The sequence below is a fragment of the Ailuropoda melanoleuca genome, chromosome 7 (assembly GCF_002007445.2).
Source record: "Ailuropoda melanoleuca isolate Jingjing chromosome 7, ASM200744v2, whole genome shotgun sequence".
NCBI classification, from domain to species: Eukaryota; Metazoa; Chordata; class Mammalia; order Carnivora; family Ursidae; genus Ailuropoda; species Ailuropoda melanoleuca.
This window is the reverse complement of record NC_048224.1, coordinates 4,381,757-4,395,075: the sequence shown is the minus strand read 5'-3', so window position 1 is coordinate 4,395,075 and position 13,319 is coordinate 4,381,757. Positions and strand designations below refer to the sequence as shown.

At 35.9% G+C, this 13,319-nt stretch overlaps 1 protein-coding gene across 30 annotated transcripts in view; it reads left to right on the top strand.

Annotated features, from left to right (window-relative positions):
* The first annotated feature begins 1,942 nt into the window (after positions 1 to 1,942).
* PTPRD (protein tyrosine phosphatase receptor type D) overlaps positions 1,943 to 13,319 on the top strand; it is a 2,142,161-nt gene continuing 2,130,784 nt past the window's right edge. For 13 of the 30 annotated variants that reach the window (XM_034663855.1, XM_034663876.1, XM_034663861.1 and 10 more), the window contains exon 1: positions 1,943 to 2,237. The gene's annotated coding sequence lies outside the window, so the exon portion shown is untranslated. The remainder of the gene's footprint in view (positions 2,238 to 13,319) is intronic. The other 17 variants (XM_034663879.1, XM_034663878.1, XM_034663874.1 and 14 more) reach the window with 3 other exon arrangements.

Below are 13,319 nucleotides of genomic sequence, written 5' to 3'. Positions count from 1 at the left end.
CTTGGCATTAAGTACAGTAGTGTATGTAATGAGTGAGTGATGACAGGAAACATAGCAGCAGCGTTGAGTTCTGGCATCCCTCCTACAAACCCGCTCCAACTCGCTCTTGGTAGTCAGAGGCTTTCAAACAGAAAGTTCATGTAAAACCATTATTGAACACTGACAGGAAGGAACTGAGACAGGAGGGAGTGGTGTGTATTTGTGCAGAAGGGGAAGGAGGGAGGGAGGGAGGGAAGGAGGGAGAGAAGGAGACACTAGGAGAGAGAATGAGTTAGTCATCATCTTGCACAGACAACACCATAAGGGGGCAGGTGCTTTGCATAATTATAAAGATAGAAAAACACATGCACACACACTTGCACACACGGAAGAATTCTTTCTGGTTTATATCCTATTATTTCCAAGAACAGCTTTAAGTGATAATGACTGTGAACCTTCTTGGATGGGTGAGCTCAGTGGGTTTAAGGGGCTGGGGCAGGTAGCGGGGCAGGAGATTGGTTCAGAAGAAGGGTCACTCCTGAAGAGCTAAAGGGTCATGGCAGGCAATGAAGCAGGCATGAAAAGAAAAGACGTGAAAGGACCCTGGGGAAATGTCACATGTATTGATTAAGCTTTATTTCTCTTTGGGAGAAAGTGACATTTCTACTATTAGATCACGGACATATAAGGAAAGTAGATGGCTCACTGCTTTTCATTTTCTTCCACAGTGCTTAGGGCACCTTTGACCAGAGGGTACCTGGAAGGCTTTCTGTTGCATTATTATAAACAGGATAATTATTTTGGCGTGTTTTTTTTTTTTTAAGACTTAAGTGGTGACATGTGACATTGCTCTTTCTTTAGCAAGAGAGATAGCATCCGTTGCCACAGCGGTATCCTTTGATCAGACACAAATGACGGTAAAATGATAGAAGCTTTCTGTTACATTTCTTCCATCCTGCTCTTCCCTAGCTCCAATCATCTTCTCTAGCTTTGCTCAGGGGATTGAAGTTGCTCCTTCCTTGTTTGCAGAGTCTGTGATACACCACCTCAGGAGCATTGGTCATTCTCCTAAGCAGGTAGTAGAGAAATACCTCCCTCCCCCACCCCATCCCCACGCAGCCCATGTCCTCGTCTCAGAAGCGAGGCTGGTTTCTAACAACTTTCACGGGTTTTTCGCTTCTCAACTACCGCCTTGACAGAGCCCTATCTCTCCTCAAGCCCAGCCATGCTACCAAGCACCCCAACTGAAAACGACATCCAGTATCCCAGATACAGACCACGCTGCCCCACGCAGCCTATGCTCCTCTTTCCTACTCCTCATTAAAGTGGACCCTTCATAAGCCACGACTGTATTGCAAATTAAAACTCTGCCCCCAGCATTTTTAACATCGCCGTCCCTAACGGTTGCCTCTGAAAACAACAACCAAACAAAAACCGAAATAACCAAAAGCACGCAAACACCTGAAGAACCGCAACCGGGATCTACACCTGGACAAGTCCTCTGTGGCTTTAGTGGAATAGCTTCCTCTCCCCGCGTGGACCGCTTTCTCCCGGAGCACGGGGGTCATGCCACCGCCTCCGGGTCGCGGGGTCAGCTCGGTCGCGCCCGGGCAGCTCAGGGTCGCCTCCCATTTTCCCCTCCTCCCGCCCTGGCTCGCGCGCCCGCACAGGNATGATCTATTCTTGAGAATGTTCCATGGGCATTTGAATAGAATGAGTATTCTTTGGTTCTGGGGTGTAGTGTTCTATATATATCTATGAGGTCCAACTCGTCGAGTATGGCATTCAAAGCCTTTGATTCTTTGCTTAGTTTTTGCCAGGGTGTTCTGTCTATTTCTGATAGTGGGGTGTTGAGGTCCCCTACTATTACTGTGTTCTTATCTATATGTCTCTTTATTTTGGTTAAGAGTTGGCTTGTGTGTCCTCCTCTCGGCCTCCTCCCCTCGCGCGCGGATGACAGGCAGCCTCGGCGGGGAGAGTGCAGGTACTTTGCCTTCAGAATAATTTGCAGGACCCAGCAAGCTTTCGGAGCGCCCTTATTTTCTTCGGTCGTTGCCCCCTCCCTCCGGAAAAGAAGATCCCACTTTGGAAACAAGCAGCACCCGAAGCACGCTCCCCAAGCCAAAGCTGTGCATGTGCTGTCCTTTCTTGCAGTTTATTCCGGGCCTGTGTGGAATAGAAAGACAATTCTTCAGTTGACAGGAGAGAAAAGAGAAGACTCCTCAGGGTTTCCAAGGAGGACTGGAGCGGCTGCTTTGGTAAGTAAACTGTGCTTTTGTATTTCTTTTCTCTAAACTGAGGCATATGCTGAATGCTCTCCTTTCAAATGGTATAGACACAGTTCGTTTCACCGGGGACGAAGTTGACTTTATATAACTTAAGTAGTTCTTAATTGAGAAGTGGTTTGCTTTTTTTCTTTCTTTCTTTCTTTCTTTTCCTTTCTTTTTTTTTTTTTTTTTTTTTTTTTTGAAGAGCACTGAAAAGACTTCAGTGTGGGGAACCTTACTGGGGATCTGATTTTTAAACGTTTATTGTTCAAGAGCTGTTGGAAGCCTGGCTTGTGAAACGTTGGTTGGTTCTAAGATTTGAGGATGGTTATCTAGAAAAAGCTTGAGAATTCTAACCTGGTTCACTTCTCCTGCTACCTTCCACCTCAACCTTAATCCACACCAACTCCCATCGTTCTCTGACTTCACTTGGTTGCTTGCTTTATCTTTAGTCCTGAAGACAGCTTGCCAAAAAATTGGGTCAAGGGAAAGTTAATAAAGATGGTTTGAAAGACTGGGAGAAAATCCTGTTGAGGTTTCTAATGCTTGTAGGTTCATGAGATGTGGAAGAAAATCCTGGAACTAGGCTGGTTTGGATAATCTGGAGGAATTTAATTTGGAGAGGGAATGTGAAAAATGCTTTCGAGAGGGTAGGAGCTGAGGCTGTGACTTTGACACAGCAGGTTATAAACTGTGACAGGGGCTCAGCAGCCAGTGACAGGTTAAGGTGTCTCCTAGGGCTGAATATCTCTGCATCAAAAACTTTTGAAGGCAGTATTCCTCTTGGGGCTAACATCACCATGTCAGTAGCTGCAGCATTTCTGTAAAAACAAGTAGGACACTGTTCCTCTTCTGTGAAAGGGTTAATGATATATTTAAAAAGAATAAAAGATATACAGTTTAACATTTGCCAATATATTGTAATATCTAAATAAAACCTTTGTGTTATGTCAGTAAAAATATAGTTGAGTCAGTTTGTTTTGCACAAGAGGGAGAGAATCAATAACATTTCAGCATTTTTTTCTTTATTACTGCCAAATGGACTCGGAATCTAATTCTTCTTGCATTGTTACATATACAGTAGATACCGTAGGAATTGCAATTTAGATACAACAAAGCTGATTTTTAACAAAGTCAAAGTTCTCTGACATAATAGCATTCATGCTGACTACTGTAGAATAGTAATTTAAAAAGTTTGTTTTATCTTTAACTTTCAATTTTCTGTCTCAGTGTACAGCACACTTTTACAAGCAAATGTCTTTAAGTTATTAACCAGATTGAAAATTAAAGCCACTTATCTCGCAGATATTTTTTTTTTCAACAGAACACCTTACCATCAAATAATACCTAAGTGCCCTCTCATATTTAATTGATGATAATGATAAAGTAAAAAAAAAAGTTATCTTTAAATTTACTCAAAGGAGTATATACAAGTGGAAATATTCATTTGGCATTGATTTTTAAAATTTTAAGAGTAAACTAATGGACAATGGTTTTAAAAAAGGAAAGATCTTTTAGAGTTTCTATGCTTCTTCAATGTCAAAAGCTCTGAATATCTTGGGACATAAGTTTTTAGGGTAATGAAATACGGTAGGACAGTTGATGAATTTGTTGGCTTGAAGTTATAATATATGGAAATCATTTGGGAAAGATATGCCATTGTTTCTTGTGTATTACTTTATTTTCTATCCAAATGGGTTTTCTTAGAGGTATTGTTATTCTCAGCTGCCATCTCTGCTATTGTTTTAAAATGAATTTAAGTAACTTAAACCCTTGCTTGATCAGATTTGTAAAGCATATGACCTCTACATACTTGTGACCTCAAATATCTGAAAGGATATCTGATGTGTGAAAAACATTTTTTTGAAAAATAAAAGGTAAGGGTGTATTGAAGTAGCCAATTTTAGGAGTTGTTCAAACATGTTATTATATATATTATTATAAGACACATTTTCCACAGTAGAAAAGACATGACAGAATTGTTGATCCTGTTCAAATTGCTGAAAGCAAAGATTTACAATTAACAGGAAAATTAACGTGATACACATTCTGCTTGTGTTCTAATTATGTTATAGTGCTAAGGAAGACAGCCTGAATTAAAACCATTTCTAGTCAAGCTTGCACATATATTTGATCACTTTCAAAAAACTCAAAACTGGATGGGGAGATTAAATTGTTGGATTTTTGTTGTGTTTTGTTTTCTTGTTTTCTTCTTTCTTTCTTTCTTTTTTTTTCCATCAGTTTTCTATGCAATACAGAGGTGGTTGCAACTTTAAAGTTGAGAAAAGAAAGTTGCTAGTGTCAGCAGTAATGTGTTTTATTATGCAATTGTTCTTGTTATTCAGATCAGATAATGGCCCTATGAAATACATAAGCAGTCTGCAGGGAATGAATGATTAATTCTTGCAACGTGTGCTTACTAAAGGAGTTCTTACTAATAAAGTGCTATATACCTGCATTTGCTTACAGTTGCAGTTGGTGAAGGCAAACATACTTTTCCTTTAATACTAACACAGAATTTACAGGTCTAGTCCTGTAACTGTAGTAACTTAAAGGTGATTTCGTGGAACACATGATCTTATATTTCATAGAACCCTTTGGATATATATGATTGCTATTTACTTAAAACAATTGATTTAGAAAGTAAAGTGTTGTTAATTAAATGTAATACTAAAAGACTGAACTATTAAAAATTTTGTGTTTCCCTCAATGGAATGACATTCTGTCTCTCCTGTGTATTACTACTTGTGTGCGGATGCAAACTGCAAGAGCAAACGACGTGTTTCTTTAGTAATATAAAGTGTAAGAGAAAAGTTAATATATTGTTAGTTGTATAAAACAATTAGCTACTCTGTTAAAAATTTGGGAATGGTTAATAGGGCACATGACAATTGTGGTAACACTGGGTAAATTGTTTTGCAGTTAGAGGTGGATCACTGATTAACTTTCAATATCTTTGCATTTCTAAGACTGGATTATAGGTGAAGGTGGGAAATGGATGGATTTTATGTGGTGATTTGAGAACAGGTGACCTGAAATGCATACTACACATTTTAAACTTACCTACTCAATGTCTTCTGTTTTTAGAAATTTCTAAAAAATGTGATTTTCAAAATTGCCTAATTGAGTATATCAATATAGATCTTCTCATACCCTTTTGGTATCACATTTAATACAACAAATAACTTTATTTCAAGATTCCTCTGTTGTTTGGAGAAAATAACTTAATTTCAGTAGTATTATTTTGGACTTACACTTATACTGAATTTAATAAATTTTAACAATGCAAATTATATTGATAGTATATATTTGATAATACTAATTTAAGAGTTATAGTGAAAATTGGATGAGTAGGATTTTATATCCAGTTGAGTGCCATTTCAATTTATCTCCTTGTATATTTAAGTGCAAATTTTTTATGACTAGTGTCAGTTCACCGGGTTTTAATCAGGCTGTTGAAAAGCAATTTGGCATCCATAAAGAATAAATGAATTTCCACTGGTAGAATCAATGTGGAAGTTAACTGTACTTGCAATAATGGTTATGTTTTTTCAAACTCTTTAAAAATGTGTTGAATGAAAGAAAATGAATGAAGAATCAAAAATGAACATTGCTCATTAGGTGAACACTTATATAATTGTAGAATCAAAGGTTTTGAGTTTTTCTTTCATCTTTGTAATTGGCCGTATGACTCCAGGGAGGTAACTTGAACTCTCCGGGTTTTCTCCTCTGTCCAGTAGAGAAACTGACTTACAACTTGAGACCATTTAAATTTCAAAATCTCATGGAACAAGATAATATAACTAGTAATACAATTAATAGTAGCATTTGGCAAATTGTTAGATTATACCGCGGTACTTTGAGAACCCAAAGAGGAGTTGTGGCAGCCATCTTGTTTGGAGAAGGGCTAAGGATATTGTCCCCGAGCCATATTGGAGGTGACTGGACCCTGTTGCTACGTGGGTTAAATGTTTATGTGGAAGAGGAGGATGGAGAGTATGGAAGGAAAGGAGTGGATTAAAATTCCTCTAAACCACCCTTTCCTCTAGCTAGTGAAAAATATTATATAAGTGTTTTTGGATTTGTTGATCAATTTAATACTAACAGGGTATGAGAAGATAAAAATAAAAGAAATTTCTTAGTGTCTTTTGACTTTCTTTTCTTCTCCTGTTAGTTTATTATATATTCTATTTTATAATATCATGTTTAGATAAATATGCACAATTTAAGTAAACTTTTTATTTCCCTGAGATACATGTTATAGACTATCACAGCTAGAAGTAAGCAAATAAAAATTTATTTCAGCCCCTGTATTTTAAAGAGGAAACTAAAGACTTCAGAGATTAAAAACTATAAAGGTGACATATACTCCCCAAGTTCACAGAGAGGTTTTACATCACAGAGCAGTAATATCTAAGATGATACATTGACAAGTAAATACATAAGCAATAATTTATATACCTGTTAGTAAATTATCAATAAAATAATTCCAATTGATGATGTACGATACATTTATCTAAAAAGATTTTATAATGCAAAAACTTCTAATCATGGAAAATGAACACAGAAAAAGAATATATATATAATGTTAATTTTGAGTGCTTGCTTTTCTTATAGAAAACCAAGATTGTATTCCTAGATAGAATTCATGTTATATAATTGATGAAATTGAAAAGTCTTTTCTCCTCCAAGAAAATCAGTGTGTCCAATCTTTCCCTTTTCTGATATAAATATTTGGGTGGTAGCAAGTGGACTTCTAACTCCATAAAATGTTTTATATTTTAAATCATTGGACAATGGGAAATCATTCAGTATTTAAAATTTATTTACTTATGAATGCAAGGTATAGCTGATTAATTAGCTTATTTGCTTTCCATTTTCTGTGTTTGGTTGCATGCATGTGCCCATGTGTGTTTAAGCACAGGTATTCAAGATGGAACTTAGTGGAAATGGTGCACTTAAAATTGTGGGAGTGTATGTATAATAATTGAATAGTCAAAGAGAAATAACATGTTAGGGTATGATATATCAAATTGCTCTCTGATTCTTAAATCAAATGAAAGTTCAACAGTATACCATATTACCAGGCTCTTGCCTTGTTTAATAAGCCCATATATTTTCTAAATATCACATTATAATAATTAAATATTCTTAAGGTTGAGATTATAGAATTGAGGAGAACATAATTGTTGTTCTTTCACATTTATTATTACAAACCTTACTTACCTGGTTTAGTATATGTACTTACATTAGGTGCTAAAAAAGGAAAGGAAAAAAATCGATATTTGATTATGACATGTTTAGTTACTTAAAAGCTGCCATCATTAATCTCAAATTAAATTTAATGTATTATTTTAACTTGGATACCTTCTTATAATTCATTGCATATTTGATTACTTTGTAAGGGAACAATAAATGTATTATACTCAGAGAATTAGTGAATTTGTTAACATTCCTTTTAAGCATGCAATTATTTAACTAATCAGCTATACAAGTCTATTAATGCATTTATTCTGTTGGGACTGCTGTGAATTATGCTTTTAAAAAAACTATCCAAAGTTATATTCTCAAGTGTAGTTTGTATTAAAAAGAGGGCCCCATCATCAGGTACATGAGAAAACAAAGCCGGGCAAGTCTGAGTACACCTACTCCGTTTTACTACTTACCTGCTAATTAGATGCATTGTGGGGTTTGTATCACAGGATATACTCTTATTCCTTTGATTAGATGGACCTGGTAGCTTAGGACAAATGTCTAGAACATAGTTCCCTTCCAATTCCAAGAAAGATTAATTTAGAGTACAGAACCAGAAAAAAATAAGAACAATAGAATGCTTCTTGTTTTTAAATGAAGTGGTCTAGGTCACTTGTCCCAGGCAGAAAAATACTCATACAGGTTTCTATTCCCAAAATGTTTCCCCAGTACAGTGACCTAAAATCTTTACAATCAAGGTCAGAAATTCTACTTAGAAGTAGAATAAAGGATAAAGAGAGGAGAGGATGGAGAGAGACTTGTTAATCTTGCTCCAGGGACAGTATTCTTCCATTTTTTATTTTTCCCACGAATGGGTTTCAAAATCAGAGATACGACTTTTCACTTTGGGATAAATGGCCATCAAATTAACAAGGAATCTGGCTCTTACTAAACTGTGCCATACTTTCAGTTTATTCCATTGTTACCTTGTATCATCTGGAGCCATTGAGAAGGTCAGTTTATCAGTTCATGATCTGCATTATGTCTTCCTTTCATTTTGTCGCAGGAATTAAGGGCAGGACAATAATTCAGGTATCGTAGTCATAATTCTACTCCCAGAAGTTACATTCTCTCTTGTTTCCTAACTTCCATGCATTTTCAAGTCAGAGTCTGTATTTAGTGGTATACAACATATTATTTGTCCCCATATATTTATGCAGTATCCCATGTACCAAAGAGTGCTGAGTAAAACACTCATAAGCCAGCAGTCTAAAGCTGCCTAAATTGTGACCATCCTATATTCTTATGAAATGTTTCCCCATTATCAAGATTTTTTTTTTAATTTTATGGAGAAAATAGAATTTCCCCAAAGAATCTTTCTGTTTAAGTCACAGAAAAATTTCCAGGTACGTGTCTTCTTTTGCCATTTTTCTCCTCTTGTTCACTGTCATCCTGAGTCAAAGCCATCTTTTATGGAAGCCGGGTGGAATCCTTTTTGCTTATTTAGCAGCTGCAGGCTATGCTGTATTCCACTGGAATTAATTGACACCCTTCATCATCTTCGAAGCTGTATTATTTCAATGCTAATTCTTCAGGTGCTCCACTCCCCACAGTTCTAGAAAAGGAAAAGGCATGGTAAGCATATCTCTATACCATCCTCACATCTACAAGTACAGGAAGCCCCAGTAAATCTCCAGACCACTGTAGCAGTTCACAAGACATGGATCAATGTCTTATATTTCCAAATTCATATGATAATAATACAAGATAAGTCAAGGCTCATGTTATTCTAGCTCTAACCAAAGCATCATAGAAGTGCACTGGTTTTCTCAGGAAAGAGAACAGACAGAAAAATTCTGCCTGTACATTTTGATTTGTGTGTTATTTTTGTAAAAGGCCTTATAATATGTATGTTGGATCAAGTAACCAAAAAAGAAGACAAAAGTGTAATTTAAATTTTTAGAAACTTAACTTGGATTGTTATGTACATTTGGAGTTAAAAAATTACCCAAATTCACCTCTTGATTTCTCTAGAATAATTAATGGAAACATTTCTGACTTAATTTTAAAGAGTTTCCCTTTGTATTCCCTCTAAAAACCTTATCAAAGTTTCACTGTTCGTACTACTTAACAGGAACATTTGAAAAACAGTGCCAATATAATATACTGTTTCACTCTCAAAAGCTCTCTTATATTTCTAAATTTTAACACTGGGCTGTGTACATCACAAAAAGGAAAATTTTTTAGCTGCCATTTGTTACTTCCCGTTATATTATATAATATACTCAATTAGTTCTTAATATTTATTCGTGGTATTTACTTCAGTGGATCATTGCTTGCAATTTTAGTGTGTAAGGATGTCCGCTTGCTTCTCCTCTGAATGGATGTGTTCATTCTGTGCATATGTGCTATCCATTTGTTTCCTCCTAGGATACAAATGTGGTTAGCTCTGTAAGACATGGCTTATCCTCATCATTTATACCTGTGTGGTTGAAGACAGTAGGGCTTTCTTGCGGTAAAATTGTGCGCTCTCAAGGACTGAATTCAGCGTCTCAATATCCCGTTTCTCTGCCCCTCAGGAAGGCATGCCTTCCTGTTGTTTTTCAGGGGTTTGAAACCTTCCTACCTTCCTATGTACCCCTTCCATTGTGGGAACTTAAAAACATAAATTACACATTTGCTAAAACACATTGATGATTACTGGAATACTTACTAGAATTATTCTAATTGTAATATATAGAACAGTATGTATGTTATATACAGTATACACACAGGCACACACACATATGCACACTTTTTTTAGAGAAAGGAATTTCAGGCAATATCCTAGAATGATTGGGTGTAAAATCTTATGTAGGCTGAACCTGGAGATCAATCCATTTAGGAGGTCAGACGAGATCATATGGTTTCCCCTTGGGCAGGCTTCTTTTGTCTTACTTAACAGGCTTGTCTCTTCTCAGTTGTTTCTACTGCCAAGTTTCCCTTTCCCACCCATTTCCTTTGTCCCTAATGGGAACCCAGTATTGTAATTATGCAGGGATGACCCTGTTGGGCACATGAGAGTATAAAAGTGTATGCTGTTAAGATTTTTAAATAGATATTGCCGTTGTTTGTATTGCACATTTCCTTTACAGTTCATTTGTCCCTCTCATTGATAAAACAATCTGTATTACATAAATAGTCCATCACTTATGATGGCAATCAAAGAAGGAAGCAATTTTTTTTCTCATCAGAGATGGCCTCAGGGTCTTATTTTTCTCTTGGGTTTTGGATTTGTGTGTGTGCATGTGTGTGTGCCATAGCAACTTCTCATGAGCTCTGAAAATACCTTCAGATAGCAGTAACTATACTAGCTAACATTTATTGATTTTATTATATTCCAGTCATTATTTTAAATGCTTTACATGCATTAACTCATTTATTCCCACATCAGCCCTATGAGGTTGGTACAGTTATTATCTTTAATTTACAGATGAGGAAATTAAAGTACATAGAAGCTACGTAAACTTGCTCAAGGCAGCATATCAAGTGCCCTCAGACTATAGATTCCACATTTTAAACCACTTTGCCATATGGACATTTTGGCACATTGATTTATATGTTTTCTCAGATGTACATTAGTATACAAAAGGAATTCCGTAGGTTCTGTATATCAAAAGTGGAAAAAGTGAGGGACCCCAGTTCTGCTTTTATAATACAATTCTTTTCAAATGAAACGAACACAAGTTATCATCAGTAAATAATATACATGAAAAGTATTATGTTGTGAGGGGAAAGAAACAGGGACAAAACACATCAAGGCAACCTATTGCCACGTAGCTGTTCCCAAAGTTAGTGGGTAAGCATGGCACAAATGCTTTTGAGTGTATTCTTTTTCTTCTTTGGAAATTTTTGATCTGGTAGAAAGAGAACCTGATGTGCTCTTTGCTTTTCCCTGGTGTCCCGCTCCAACCTCAGGGCCCTTCCCAGGAGATTGATCCAAGTGGTTCTCACTACTCAGGCCTCTGTAGCTTCTTGGCCATGATTTTATGCTGCATAGGCTGTTTTACACACCTCGCTGCACTTGGTGACTGGTGACCAAGAGACATACTCTTTGAAAATCAACCAAGATGTTTGAGTCACTTTGTGCTATGTAAAAGGCATAGCAGAATAGAAATGCAAAGGCAGGGAAGATGAGCTTTGAGTGCACTGTGGAGTTATATTCAGGGTCAAGAGGGGCTTACTTGACAGCAAATAATATTCAGAGTATTTTGATGCACATTTCCCATGATATTGAAATGAGACTGGCATAATTAACTGATACAAAGTATAATGTAAGGGATATTAATCGTAAGCACTAAGGAAATAAGTAAAAAGAGGAGACCCAAAAATTGATCCTGTAAGAGTCATCTTAATTACAATTATTTGTGTGAACTCTTACTCCTTATGCCTCCTTGCCATGTAGTCTGGGTATTATTTACACAGTTGCATCATATTGGGTTAAATTTGTTGTCAATTTAATTTGATTGTAATAGTAAACTACTTTTATTTGTTTATTTTTTGTGGTATATTGATCATGTTTTTCAAATTTTAGTATGACTACTTGCTTGAAACTGAAAAGTATATGGAAGGAATGTGAGTTACAACATAAGTCATAATTTAGTGTTCAGATTATAAGAATGGAAGAGTTAAACCATTACCTCTACATTAAGTAAATTAAAGAAAGCTTGAAAAAAGTGATCCTCAGTAAACATTTATTGGATTTCTAATATATGAGGAATGCTCAATGCATATTGATGGAAATCTTGTGCCCTAATTTTTTGAAAGGACATGAGAAATATCTTTGATATTCTGTAAAATTATCAGAAATGCTGTGTGACGTTTTAAAAATCAAACAAAATAAAACATTAGCTTTGCTCTTTCTCAGCTATTGAATCAACACTTCTTATGTCTTAGGTATACGTTTGTCAAGTTATAATTTTATTTAATACCACAAGATGGCAAAACACATACAAAAATTGCTTTTTTTCCTATACCAGAGGAATGCATAATACCAAAAATAGAAAGTTAAAGTTGTTTTATGACTCATATTTCAAGAGGTTCAAACCTCTTCCTTTCAGGTGTGAAAGATACAGAAACACTTAGTGAATAGGGTAATTGGATTATCTTTTAACCCCCTAGGGTCCTAAGGTCTTTCTTCCTTTGTGTGTTCTGATTATTTGCCAAGAAAATTCAGTGAATTTTCAGTTGTAAATGAGAATTGAGGAGTGGAAAAGGTGCCAGCCTGGGCAGTTTGATCATACAAATTTGTCCACTGGAGACTTTCACACAACTGCTAAATTGTTAAACTGCTTGTTACAAGCTAGGTTTTGGCCTCCTGTCATTGAAATGCTTGTAAGAGGAATAATGGTCAAGAATGAGAAACAAAGAAGCTTGGAAATGTTTAACACATTGGCAATAATATCTTTTTATTTCTTTGCAATTTACAAAGAAAGAAGACATAATCTTTAGGTTCAGTGTTTTTAAACAGGTGGTCCCAATTATCCTTGAAATATAATATACTCATTATACACAATTTAATTTGGATTAATGATGTGAGTAGAGACACATATCTTGGATTGGGTCTCCAAAGGCAAACAGATGTAATAAGTACTGGTAATTGGCTAAAATAAGCAAAATTTGCAACTTCAAGTGAGTAAAGTTTTTAGAAGTCTTAACTATCTCATCACATTTATGGCAGTGTCCACATTTAGCTCTGTGGGAGGCCTATTGTAAAATGATACCTCTCAGTCTCTAAGCTCTATGAAGTCCACATTTTATTTATTTTATTTTTTTAATCAAATCTTTACCCTGGCCATAACTTTGCTTCAGAGTCTTAACAAATTGTCATAATCCATTTGG